At 37.6% G+C, this 14197-nt stretch overlaps 1 pseudogene; it reads right to left on the bottom strand.

Moving 5' to 3' along the window:
- Nucleotides 1-1675: 1675 nt before the first annotated feature.
- On the bottom strand, nt 1676-2228 carry LOC147579004 (large ribosomal subunit protein uL23 pseudogene; annotated as a pseudogene).
- Between the last annotated feature and the right edge of the window lie 11969 nt (nt 2229-14197).

Raw genomic sequence — 14197 nt, 5'->3', positions numbered from 1 at the left:
GAAGATAAATAAATCATTGTCTTTGCCTCCTAGGGCTTATAGTCCTGGAAGAAGACAAAGCAATGGATAACATAGGAGACTTACCATGAGTAGTGTCAGAGCTCCCAGGGGGAACTTGGCTCTCTCAGTCTAAGAGTGTCTTCTCTGGGAAGGTCACATGTGAATGATGAATAATATAATGAATGAGTAGTAAGTGATGTCACAGGTCAATATGGGGCATTGAATATACATACTTACCTCTGAGTAACCTCTTTAAAATTACATAATGTAAATATTTAACCCCAAAATTTAAAATCAATAGAACAAAGAGAATTGGTGAGGAAGTGAGAGATGGACAGAAGCTATTGAGGTGATAAGTGACTGAGCTGAGGGAAGAAGGCTGAAATCTATTGCCTACAGAGGCGGCATCCCAGTACGAGTTGAGTGGATTTGCTCCATAAGATACCAAGAAGACTCAGACAATGGAACCACCAGGTAGCCTCTAAGAGCCAATATTCAGAATGAAACAAGAAAAGGACTGGTTAAAAATCTGGAGCTTTTCGAAGTCTCCTATCCCTTCTACCAGTCTGCACAGCCAGTGAACTATACCTTTGAACTCTGCGCAGAAGACAAGAGCCTTCCTTCCAGAAAAAGCTGAACCTGAGAGACTCTTAAACACCAAACACAGCTAAAGTCAAGAGCAAGGTGTCATATAAGAAATAGAAGATTAAGTGAAAATCTCTGTACCAGTGAGGTTTCTTGAACTCCTTTCTCAAGTCTGCAGTTACCTCTCTAAGCAGAAAGTTGCAAGATCCTCCTCTGGAAAAACAGAATGGTCCTGGGGGAAGACCTATAGACATTGATAATAGAGGTCTACAAGGAAAGAGCTGGTTCCCATCTCTATTGAAAGCTGGCAGCCAGCCAGTGCTGCCCTGGTACACAGAGCTGTTAATTAGTTTTTCGGGACCCACTCTACACATGGACAGTCAAGGATCTCCAAATATTTGAGGAAGCCCTCTAACATGCAATATAGACCAAAGCAAACAAAAAAAAGTAGAAGACTGGTGAGCAGGAAAAGGCTTTAAGGGGAAAAAAAAACTTTAATAAGTAACTTTAGGAAGATGGGATGAGACTAAACTTATAAAACAAAACTAAGTAACTGAAAAAAAGTCGTATTTTAAGCATAAGGATTTTGTTATATTATACTTTATATCATTTATATCATATTTATAAATCTTAAATCTCCTTTATTTGTTTTTGTAAAAACGCAATTACACCAAAATTGAAAAGCTTTATTACTTACAAAAATATATATTATATTATTTATGTATGTTAATATATATTATATTATATTAATTTTCATATCATCAATAGAACTTTTGATAAATGAAGAACAAGAACAGAGCTCACAATTCATGTGAATAATGAACAACCCAAAAATAAAGAACAGCTCTTGAAATTAAAATGACAATAGAAAAAAAGTCAACAGAGGGTTTTAAGACAAAAATCAAAGACTCTCCTGGCAAGAACAGGAAGATAAATAATTGGAAAATATAAAATAGAAGAAGGAAAATAAGAGAATCAATCTAGGATATTCAACATCTGAATAATCTTTGTTCCCAAAATACAGAGTAAAGCTCCAGCCACCATCTTATTTCTTTTCTTTTTGTTTCTTTTCTTCTTTTGGGGGGGTGGGTGGTTAAAAAATTTATATTTATATTTAGCCAGCTGGACTCAGTTTAGATGATCCCAATTTTGTTGACAACATCCAAAGCATCATAGTCAAGAGCCAGTCGAATATATGCCTTCTCTCCATCCAACCTGATCAGGGTGTTGACCTTGGCCATATCAGTGTCATCAATATTCTTCCCAGGCTGTTTGATCTGGTGTTTGTTGGCCTTGACAACACAAGTGTGTTGTCTTCTATTTTCTTTATGACTGACTCAGTAGTCAGGGGAATTTGATGATGGCATAGTGGTCAAGCTTGTTTCTCCTAGGGATGCTTTTTGGAGGATATTTGGGCTGCCTTCAAAGACATAGTGTCTTGGACCATCAGAAGATAGGTGACATATGGATATTTTTTTGTGACTGTGGACACCTTTCAGTACCACTTTTTTAGCCTTCAAAGCCTTGGCTTTGGTTTTGGCTTTGGCTTTGGCTATGGGAGGGGCAGAGTTTTCCATCTTCACCTTTGGGACCATCTTCATAAGAAGATACCATCTTATTTCTCTTATTGCCTTTTTAAGCAAATCTTCTGAAGAAACGTTAGGGGCGCCTGGGTGGCGCAGTCGGTTAAGCGTCCTACTTCAGCCAGGTCACGATCTCGCGGTCCGTGAGTTCGAGCCCCGCGTCGGGCTCTGTGTCTCCCTCTCTCTCTGCCCCTCCCCCGTTCATGCTCTGTCTCTCTCTGTCCCAAAAATAAATAAACGTTGAAAAAAAAAAAAAAAAGAAATGTATTTTCACCCACTAATTGAAATTCTTTCCCTCCTCTCTCTCTGAATCTACTCCAGTCCAATTTTCACCTCACCACTTCCCTACACCTATTCTCATCAAGATCACCAAAAAAAATTTCACTGGTTCGTCCTCATCTCACTTTGTTTATCAGTAACACCTGACAGAGTTGATGATTCCCACCTTCTTGGAAAACTTTCTTTTCCTTGTGGAACTACACACATACCTGCTTTCCTCCTACACCTTGGCCACTTCCTCTCTGTCTTTCCTGTTTCTTACTCATCAACCTGATCACTAAATGTGGGCAAGGCCTCCAGACTCAACCTTTAGATTTCCACCCCTCTAATCAGTGTAAAATCTACACCTACTCCCTGGGCTATCTAGTCCTGTCTCATGGTCATATGGACCACCTGAATGCTGAAGGCTTCTACATCTATATCTCTCTAACCCACATATGTCACCTCAACATGCAGAGCTAAATATCAAACTCACAATTTACATCTTTATTTGGGTATGTAACAGACATCTCATACTTCCAGTGCCTAATTCCAAACTTCTAACTTATATTTTCCTCCCTCTTCCCAGAAATAAAGATAAAAACAATCTTCACCTCCTGTACTTTTCTCCTTTTCAGTTTTTGGCAACTTCTTTTTTTAGGCTCATGCCAAAATCCTGAGTCATCTTCCTTCCTTTTATCTCACACCTCAGATATGGTCTGTCAGCAAAACATGACACTTCTACCTTCAAAACATATAAAGAATTCAACCACATCTCATAATCCTCACTGCCATTACTCTGGTACAAGCCACTATCACTTCTCTCTTGATTTGTTGCAACAGCCTCCGAAATAGTACATTTGCTTCTGTCTTTGCCCTCTTTCAGACTCCCAACATACCAGCCAAAGTGATTCCATTAAGACATACATTAGATAATGTTATTCCTCTGCTCAAAACCCTCTAATGGTCTCCTTTCTACCTACAAGGCATAATTTGGGCCCCAATTGCTTTTAACCTCATTCCCTCCCACTCTCCTATTTGCTCCTTTTAGTTTGGTCACTCTGGCTTCCTTACTATTCCTAAAATACATCTGTACTTCAAACTTTATATTTTTTCTACCTAAATGGCTTTTCCCCCAGAGATCTACCTAGGTAACTTTTTGATTCCTTTGGTCTTAACTTAAACTTCACTCTCTCAGTGAAGCTTTTTCTGACCCCATGTCTAAAATTGCAAATTTCACACACACCCCAAATAATAACTCCCTTCTTGGCCTTTTATTCCTCAGCATTTATCACTATCTAACATACTTTTTAGTTTACTTATTTAACTTATCTATCTCTACCATTAGAAGGTATGCTCCATGAGAATAGGGTTTTTAGTCTTTGCACAGTTATACCCCAAGAACCTAAAAGAATTCACAAACCTCACAAAGACACTTATTGATAAATGAAATAGCTAAGAAATAAGAGCCATAAATATTTCAAAGAAAGAATTCAAGAAATAATTTGTTAAAACTTAAGAACCTGTTTATAGGGACACCTGGGTGGCTCAGTCAGTTAAGTGTCTGACTTCAGCTCAGGTAATGATCTCATAGTTCATGGGTTTGAGTCCTGTGTCAGGCTCTATGCTGATATCTCAGAACCTGGAGCCCACTTCAGATTCTGTGTCTCCTTTTCTCTCTGCCCCTCCCCCCACTGTCTCTCTCTCTCTCAAAAATAAATAATTATTTTTTAAAAATTTGTTAAAAAGAACTTCAGTTTACAAAATGACACCTGGTACCTTATTAACAAAATAAGACCCACAATAAGACACAACGTTATGAAATCCAAAATGTTAGATATTTAGAAAAAGATACTAAAACTTCCTGTAAGAAAATAACTGATTATATACAAGGAACTGGGAATTAGATTAGCATTAAACTTTTCAGAAGTGGTGCAATATACTAGAAGAAAAATGCAGTGTTTTTAAAATTCTGATAAAATTTTATTTCCAATCAAAAATTCCTTATCCAAATAATTTATTATGTTAATATGAAGGTTAAAAAAGACCATCTCAGGCATTTAAGATTTTAAAATAAATTACCTCCCATGTACTTTTTTTAGGAAGCTACTGGAGGATGTGCTTCACCAACATGAGGTTGTAAACCAAAAGAAAGTAAGGCATTAGATCCAGGAAATAAAGAATATAAAAAAAAAAAAAATACAAAGAGAATTTGGAGAATAGTGCGGAACAGCAAGTCTAAAGGTCAACAAGTTCAAATTGGAACAAGACAACACAAGGTTACAGTAGGAATCTCAAAGACAAAAGAACTGTTAGGTTACCTAACATTTTTATTCGTATTAAAGGAACTTTAATGTTTGGGAAGATTTCTATATTGGCATAGGAAATTAAGTGAACAACAACAACAAAAATCTATGTTATTTTAAACTCCAGGAAAAATAGAAAGCTTTAGGGGGAGAAAAGTAAAATCATTCTTGCTGGTTTTGCTGGGATATGTAGCATGTATAGAACCATGATAATTTAAATTCTGATTATTGAATTAACTAAAAGTTGTCTACACACACACACACACACACACACACACAAACACATAAACACAAACACACACACTGGGGAAGGAAAGTGTCTTAGCCTTGAATGCTCTGGAAAAATGGGGTCTCGGTCTGACAAAAGAATTTAAATAGTGAGGCTTGGGATGCCTGGGTGGCTCAGCTGGTTAAGTGTACAACTTCATCTCTGGTCATGATCTCACAGCTCATGAGTTCAAGTTTTGCATTGGGCTCTGTGCAGACAGCTCAGAGCCTGGAGCCTACTTTAAGTTCTGTCTGTGTCTCTCTCTGCCCTTCCCTCATTCTCTCTCTCTCTCTCTTTCTCAAATATAAATAAAATATTTAAAGAAATTTTAATACTGAGATTTTATTGGAGAGGTACAAATCCAGGTCAATGAGTGACAGAAGTATATAAAGCAATGCAACATGATGGTAAGCAATAAAGGCCATTTGTTACATGTTGGCCTCTCATTGGTCAAAATTTACCCACAGATATAATTCTCCTTCATTTCTGAGTTGGGTTATCTGGTCCCTCCAACAGCCATTGGGAAGATGAATTTCACATTCCAAGCACTGGAATTTCATCTAAATCCAGATGTGGTAACAAGAGCCAGAAATGTTAAACCTTGTGTTAGTTGGCCCAGCTGTGCTTCTGGCAGCCAAGAGGAAGGGCCCAAGATTCCAGGGCAAATGACTGATTATCTCCTGGGAGCAGTATCACAGTCTGGGAGCTGGACATCACCCGGGAAACTGAGGAGGCAAATAAGACTTTTACCCAGTACAGAAAGTAAACAAATATTGCAGAAAAAGACTTCAAGGGAGCTAAATTCTAACTTTCTATAGTAGTATTTTGAGATCATGTCTAAATTTTTTTTTATTTTTTTTTTGAAGTTTACTTATTATTTTGAGAGACAGAGAGAGAGAGAACATGAGCAGGAGTAGGGCAGAGAGAGAGAGAGAATCCCAAGCAAGCTCCACACTGTCAGTGCAGAGCCTGATGCAGGATTCAATCTCACAAACCATGAGATCATGACCTGAGCTGAAACCAAGAGTCAGACACTTAAATGACTGAGCCACCCAAGCACCCTTAATGTCTAAATTTTTAAAATCAGAAAAGTGACAACTAGCTAGCTAGACAAATGGATAAAGAAAGAATGAGAAGCACCAGAAATACTAATTATCAAATCTGGTTGCCTCTGGAAATCACACATTTGTCCCTGCTCATGGGGCAAAGCAGGGACAGAACTGTAATATGGTTTGCATGATTAATCTATGTTCATGTATTAAAAATTACATTTCAGTTTAAAGTAGAATGAGTGAAAATTTTATATGGAAAGAAAAAGAGCAATGGCCTCTCAACAGACATGGCAGCCTCTGGAACTGCCACGTATACAGAGGTTGAACATGTGGGTGAGAATGACTGGAGATAAGCCTGGGGACATAGGATGAGGATGATTGTAAGTCATACTAAGGACTCTTAACTTTATTCTGCAGGACTTGAGGAATCAGTGAAGAGTTTAAAGCAGGGAAGAGATGTGACCATCTTTGTATTTCAGAAAGAATACTCTGGCTTTACTTCAGAAAACACATTAAATGGAGAAAGGCTTGGAGGCAGAGAGTTGCTTTAAGAAGCTAATGGAATATCCAAATGGAAAGATAAAAGTTCCGAATTAAGTATAGTAGAAACAAAGAGAAGAGAGACCTATCAGTTCTTTAGGATCTGTAGACCAATTGGTACCAATCTGCCTTATGAGCCATAAGGAAGAGGTTAAGGATGAAAGAAACAGAAAGAAGCCAATCATCCCACATAGAAATCAAACATGCGGCATTACTCTTGGGAACATCATCCTAACTCATCTCTCTACGTAATCTAGTGCGAAATTCTCCAAAAGAGGTTTCTATTCCCTCAGCAAATCTATCATGCAGTCTACCAACTGTAGTCATAGTTATTTCTTGAATATTTTAAGTGAACATTTATGATGATTGCAATCACGCATTTCTAAATTACTAAGTGGGAGTAAGTTCCTGTGAAAGTGACCTCTTAAAGGAAGAAATATTTTTAAATGCTAACTGCTCCTCATATGACATTTCTTCCCTTTAAAAAAAGTCTTGCTCTTACCCATACTGAGAGTGCTGTTTATGGCCCACTCATCTCATTTCTGTACGTCAGTATTTCTCCCCTCCTCCATACCCAGCAATTAAAGTTTCTTTTCCTTTCACTCCATTGTGAAAACTGCCAATGAGTTTCTCTTCTAAAATCCCATTTTAACCATCTTATTTGTTAATTAAAAATCTTTAGGCTTTTTATCTTCCCGTGCAATAAATATATACACACTGTATAGTATATTCTCTATATCACTATTACTGTTAATCATCTCAAATCTAAAAGGTATGATTATTGTCCTTGTTCTATAGATAAAAAGATCAAAGGGGAAAAGGCAATTTTTGAATTAAAATTGAGTATCTTTCCACTTCTATTTTTCCCCTACTTCTATTTAGTCTGTTATCAAAGACCCTTCAAAACCCACACACTCCAAAGCTCTCTTCCCATTAGTCTCTTCTGAAATGTAGTTCTTAGGGGGAGGGATTTATGAGCCCCCTGGAACCCTATCTGGTGTCCATGAGTAGACTATACACGTACGTAAGCACTTAAAAAGTATATAAATTTTTGCATTTATTTTTGTATGGTCATTTGTTGGAAGGTAATTCAAAGTATTTATCAATTATTTCACACTCCTTACCTTCAAGTACTTCAAATTTAGTTGATGAAACAGACGCATAAACATTGACCAACAGGATAGTCAATGTCAAAATGCTAGCCGAAAAATATACAAAAACATTAATTAACCTGAGTGCATTTGCTATTTCTCAATTATTAAAATTCTGTTTTCTCAATGATGTCATAAAAATTTTGTCATGAAGCCAAACTCCAAAATATTTGATGATACTATAACACTTTCTCTTCTAGATTATATCTGAGAAGCATTTTTTACTACTGACTAATACACCATGCATCAAAATGGCTCTAAGATGAAAAACAATGTCAAATCAATGTACCATCTCAACATGCAATATCTCGTGCAGAGGACTAAAGCAGCCAACACTGCTTTGATCTGCATTGGCCTGGATTACCTAGAAAACAAAGTTGCGGCACAGACTAAGCTCTAATACTTTTAATGAATGTACAACACCAGGGAAGCATGAGGAAAGGAAAGGGGAAATGAGATAGTGAAGGACCAGAAGGAATACAAGATAATGTGTTACCTTGCTGGCCACTGATATAAACTGTATTTCAAGAAGGCACATGCAGATGGTAGGCAGGTGACTCCTTTAGGCCACAGGGTATGTATGATATGACATAATACAACTTTAGGCTATACAGAGAAACCATGCCTTAGAGTAGTCCACTGGAAAGAAGAAGGGAGCTAAAACTTCCTTTTCCAGTTCCTTCCTGGCTCTTACCTCCCAGTGGACTTCTGGGTTTCATCACCCGTCTCCATAACGTTTTATCATATTTATCAAGTCTTGACTTCTTTTTTTTTTTTTTTTTTTTTTATTTATTTTTGGGACAGAGAGAGACAAAGCATGAATGGGGGAGGGGCAGAGAGAGAGGGAGGGCAGAGAGAGAGGCAGGGTCGGAAACAGGCTCCAGGCTCTGAGCCATCAGCCCAGAGCCTGACGCGGGGCTCGAACTCACGGACCGCGAAATCGTGACCTGGCTGAAGTCAGACGCTTAACTGACTGCGCCACCCAGGCGCCCCTCAAGTCTTGACTTCTTATCGAGACATGTGGCTGGTTGGCTTCAAGCAGAAGAATGATGTATCCCAAGAGAGGGAAGAAATGACAAGAGACTCTGAGGTGGCACGTGAGATGTGTCCCATGCAATATCAGATTCATCAGGCTCTCAGATTCATCAGTCAGGCTGGGAGATGAAAATCAGAAGAAGAAGGAGTGAAGTTTACACACTGGTTTGGCCGTTTGTCACTAACTTGCAAGGTTTTGAGAAAGTGGTACAAAGCAAACATCATAAGCCATGCTAAAGCAGTTGGGTTTAGTGGACAGTGAAGATAATGAGAAACCCTTAGCATCGCAGGTACAGTACTTACACCCAAGGAACTCATTCAATTCCATGCTCATCATTGGCTGTTGACAGGGGAAACAGGAAGAAGAGCCATGAACACTCTCAGTGCCAAAACTTTAAAAGAACAAAAAATAAAATAAAATAATTGAATTAAATTAAATGCCCTTGCAAATGAATGTGGCCAGGACAAGTGTTAAAAGCATCATCTTCCAAAATGCAGTTATAAATAGTATTGCAGGGTGTCCATATCAATATGTCCATTTTAAGTTTGTTGTTTTGTCCCATTGCTTCAGCTAAGGCTTCAGATGGTGGTTTATAGTCATCTGCTGCTGGAGTCTCGAACATCAAGAAAGACAGTCTCTGTCCACCAGTTTCTTGGACCTGGACATAGATAAATCTCAGGCATTTCCTGTCCCAGTCACTCCCCTACCGGCACAGTGCCCCTTCCCCTTCACCGACAGCAAACAGCAATAGTGACCACCCTTCCATTTTTTTCCTCTCCTTTCGCCCCAGCAACCTCTTCAATCTCAGCAACTCTTCAATCAATAACTGTTTTCAAATGGACTTATTTTATTTTGCTACTTGTTATTTGAATTCCTCGTGTAACTCAAACATCATATCATGGTTTCTCTACACTATAGTGCTTGCCATTGCAGGAGGAAATTATAATTCGTATCTGATACTGCACATTGTTATTGCATTCTGCATTCAAACATTTGCACTAATGACTGATTAATTATTAAATAATTAGATCAGCGGTTTTGTAAAATGCTTTATATTATGTAAGAAATCCCTTAGAGATTGTAAGTACTTAAAATGCAATAGTGTTATTTGGAGAAACACAATGCACTCTAGTAATGCATTATTTTTTCCATTGAAAACAATGAAATGTGGGCTGTATTTACCAAAACCTTATGTAACACATTAAAAATGCACTTGATCATCAAATAATCCAGCAACCGCGCTCCTTGATATTTTCCCAAAGGAGTCGAAAACCTACGTCCACACAAAAACCTACCCATGAATCTTTATAACAGCTTTATTCATAATTTCCCAAACCTGGAAGCAGCCAAAATGTTCTTCAGTAGGTGAATGGGATAAATAAACTGTGATACATCCAGACAAGAAATATTATTTGGTGCTAAAAAGAAATGAACTGTAAAGCCGGGAAAACACATGGAGGAAACTTAAATGCATGTTACTCAATGAAAGAAGCCAATCTGGAAAAACGACATACTATATTATTCCAACTATATGATGTTTTGGAAAGGGCAAAACAGTAAAAAGACAGTAAAAAAGACAGTAAAAAGTTCAATGGTTGCCAGGGGTTGGGGAGGGGGTAATAAGTAGTTGGAGCACAGGGGATTTTTTAGAGCAGTGAAAATACTCTGTATGATTCTGTAACAATGTATACATGCCATTATTCATTTGTCCAAACCCGTAGAACGCACAACATGAACAGTGAACCCTAGTTAATGTAAACCATGGACTTTGGGTGATTATGATATGTTAACGTAGGTTTATCAATTGTAACAAATGTACCAAACATACTAAATGTTGATAATGGGGAGGTTATGCATGTGTGGGAGCAGGAGGTATATAAGAAATCTCTGTACCTTCTCCTTGATTTTGCTTTGTATCTAAAACTGCTCTAGGGGCGCCTGGATGGCTCAGTCGGTTGAGTGGCCGACTTTGGCTCAGGTCATGATCTCACCGTCTGTGAGTTCGAGCCCCGCGTCGGGCTCAGATCCTGGAGCCTGCTTTGGATTCTGTGTCTCCCTTGCTCTCTGACCGTCCCCGGCTCATGCTTTGTCTCTATCTCAAAAATAAATTAACATTAAACAAATTTTTTTTAATAAATAAATAAAACTGCTCTAAAAAAAATCTTTTTTAAAAAATATAAATATAAAATAGTATGTGATTTAGATAACAAAGGAGGCCCTTGTATGTCTATGTATGGCTCCTATAGAAATGTGGGCTTATATATATTTGTGTTTATGTACATGTATATGTAAATATACACTCACTTATCTATATCTGTATAAATATATGTATTGTCTGTATATATGTACACATATTTCTCTTTTCAGCATCCCAGGGTGGAAAGAATTAGTCCTTGGCAGCAGATAGACCTAATGCTGAATTCTCGCTCCGCTACTCACTGGGTGACCCTCAAGCTCTTCAGTAATAAAATGGCTAGTCCATATAATATCGACCTTATAATTTTTCCATAAGGATTAAAAGTACTAAAGTATGTAACTGCCCTAAAAAGGTCTACCAGATAGCTCAGTGGTCAACAAATTTTAGCTTTCTCCTTGTATATTCTCATGACTCTCTCTCGCTACAGAAGTTCCTTGAATCTAGAATCGGGGCACATTTGTCTTTGTGTTCTCGGCATCTAACCCATAATAAGCACTCTGTGAATGTTAGTTGAATACGATGGAATTACAATGCAGGCTCCTAAGAAATCAAATACTCATCACTAAAGGATTTTGAAGTTAGTGGAGGAATCTTATTTAAAGGCTGTCTGGGATCTTATCAAGAACATATCACACACAAAAAATGTTCCTTTTCTTGGACTTTTCAAATGTATTTTCTAACTTACAGTCTTCTAGTGTAAAAGTTACTGTTCTTTGTGTCAGTTTTATTTGAAAGTGGCAATTTCTATATCCCTTGAGAGAGAATGATTGGTTTCCTCTTTCTATAGGAATAAAATAAAATAAAATTTAAGTGCAGGCTAGATCTTAGAACTAAATATTTTTTTTTCCATTTCAGTCTTTCACCTTTCCAATTTAATTATAGGAAAATTTCTTTTCTTATTTTTCATTCAAGCCCTGTGTTATCAATTTTCATCATTATTATTTGTTTTTAACAAGTTAGGCTTTTACATTTTTTTTCCTATTCACCACTCTGTGGTGCATCTGGCTTCCCATTTGTTAAGAAAATAGGCAGAAGATGCTATTGAACTATTGTATGCTTCCCAAACGGAGGCCTTGATTTCTTTTTTTTTTTTTTAACGTTTATTTTATTTTTGGGACAGAGAGAGACAGGGCATGAACGGGGGAGGGGCAGAGAGAGAGGGAGACACAGAATCGAAAGCAGGCTCCAGGCTCCGAGCCATCAGCCCAGACCCCGACGCGGGGCTCGAACTCACGGGCCGCGAGATCGTGACCTGGCTGAAGTCGGACGCTTAACCGACTGCGCCACCCAGGCGCCCCAGCCTTGATTTCAATGATACCCATGCAAGAACAAAATATGACCCTAGTAAATGCGAAACAGGTGATCATCATAGCCTTGAGATTGGCCAGATCGCAATCAACTGGAACTTCCTCCTACCTAATTTTAATTCCATTTGAGAATTACCCATGATAATTTGACCCAGGTCTCTCCACAAAGTAACATTATCTTAGAGTTTACAATTTCGTTAACCTCTTGTGATTAGAAAAGGGAGTATTTCAAAACTTCCACTTGATTACTCTGAACTGTGACGGTTTCCTTTGCATGGGTTAAGCTTGTGTTACTTGCATTTAACATGGCAAATTCAGTGTGACCAATGCAAGCTGATGCAATGCCTTCACAGAAATAATACTGTGAAGGAGGATCTCATTGAAATCATATCCAGCATCAGACTGGCTAAAGGGTGATTTTTTGAATCAAAACTACTAAGTAGCAGAGACTATTTTGAACAAATTCAAAGTAAAAGATGAATTAATTTAGAATAATTTAAAAACCTACATGACACTGACTTACCTGAATGAATGGACCTTTAATAGCTTACTCTCTTCATCAGAGAATGGAAAATCTTAAAATAAAATCTGGTAATCGTTTTTTAAAATCTAAGCTAGAGCTCAGCATAATGAAATGAGAAGTTTGAAATATATATTCTAATCACCAAGCGATTAACAAAATTGCAAACTCTAAGATAATATTGCTTTGTGAAGAGACCTCTATCAAATTATCATGAAGTGAAATATGGAATTAAAATTAGGTAGAAGCTGGAGTAACATTTCAGTAAGTCACGTGCATTGCGGTGGATCTAAAAGTTATCATATGTGCTTTTAAATGTAATGCTGATCTGATCATGAGGATGAGAGCAAATATTTAAGACTTAAAGCCAATCGCCAGGGGGATGTCTAGAACTCTTTTCTTTCACAGTCCTAAAAACAAAGTTAGAAGATGTTGATTATACTTGAATAAAAAAAAGTTAGAATGTAATCTTCTAATTCTACCTTAAACTCCTTTTGAAAATAACAATGATAAACAAAGTAAGTTTTCGAAGTTTTCAAACGTAATGTTTAAAGATACTGAAAACTTCAAATAAAGTTCATACTTAAGTAGTATGAAAAAAAAATCTTTCACCTTCTCACAATTAGAAGTATCTACTCAGTGCAATTCTTGCAGGACTAAAACCATAAGCTCCAAGAGGGCAGGAGCCATGTGTCTTTTGTTTCTGGCTCTATTCCAACAACTAATGTAATGCTGGCTTATATTATGTGCTTCACCAATGTTTGTTGAATGGGTGAATAATCATGTACATGCACTAATTACTAAGAGATCCCACTAATTCACTAATAATGGCTCCCATTAGTTCAGTCTTTCAAAACTAACTGAACAAATATGTGTTGAGAAGTTCTATGTACCAAGCTCTGTTCTGGGCACTAGGGATAGAGCTGTGAACGAAGCAGACAAAATGAAATCCTCATCCCACTGAATCTTCTCTTGTAACAGGGAAAGACAACCAATCAATGCTATAAGCAAGTAAAATATACAGAAGGTTAGTTGGTGATAAGTGATTTGTAGAAAATAAAACAGTGGACACAGGTAAAGAGTATTACGTGGTGGGGAGAACTTTCTGGAATATTGAAGGCACAGTAAGAAGGGGCCAGTGTGTTTGCAACAGTCAAAGGGAGAGAAGAAGGTGAAATTAAAAACATACCAGGGTGCCTGGCTGGCTCAGTTGGTAAAGCATGCTACTCTTTTTTTTTTCTTTTAAGGACTAACTCAATTTTTTTTATTTTATTTTATTCATTTATTTATTATTTTAATGTCTATTTATTTTTGAGAGAGAGTGACAGAGCATGAGCAGGGGAGGGGAGGAGAGAGAGAAGGAGACACAGAATCCGAAGCAGGCTCCAGGCTCT

This window comes from Puma concolor, chromosome B4, assembly GCF_028749965.1.
Source record: "Puma concolor isolate L17-30 chromosome B4, mPumCon1.1.hap2, whole genome shotgun sequence".
Classification (NCBI taxonomy): Eukaryota; Metazoa; Chordata; class Mammalia; order Carnivora; family Felidae; genus Puma; species Puma concolor.
This window is presented reverse-complemented; position numbering and strand designations above follow the sequence as displayed.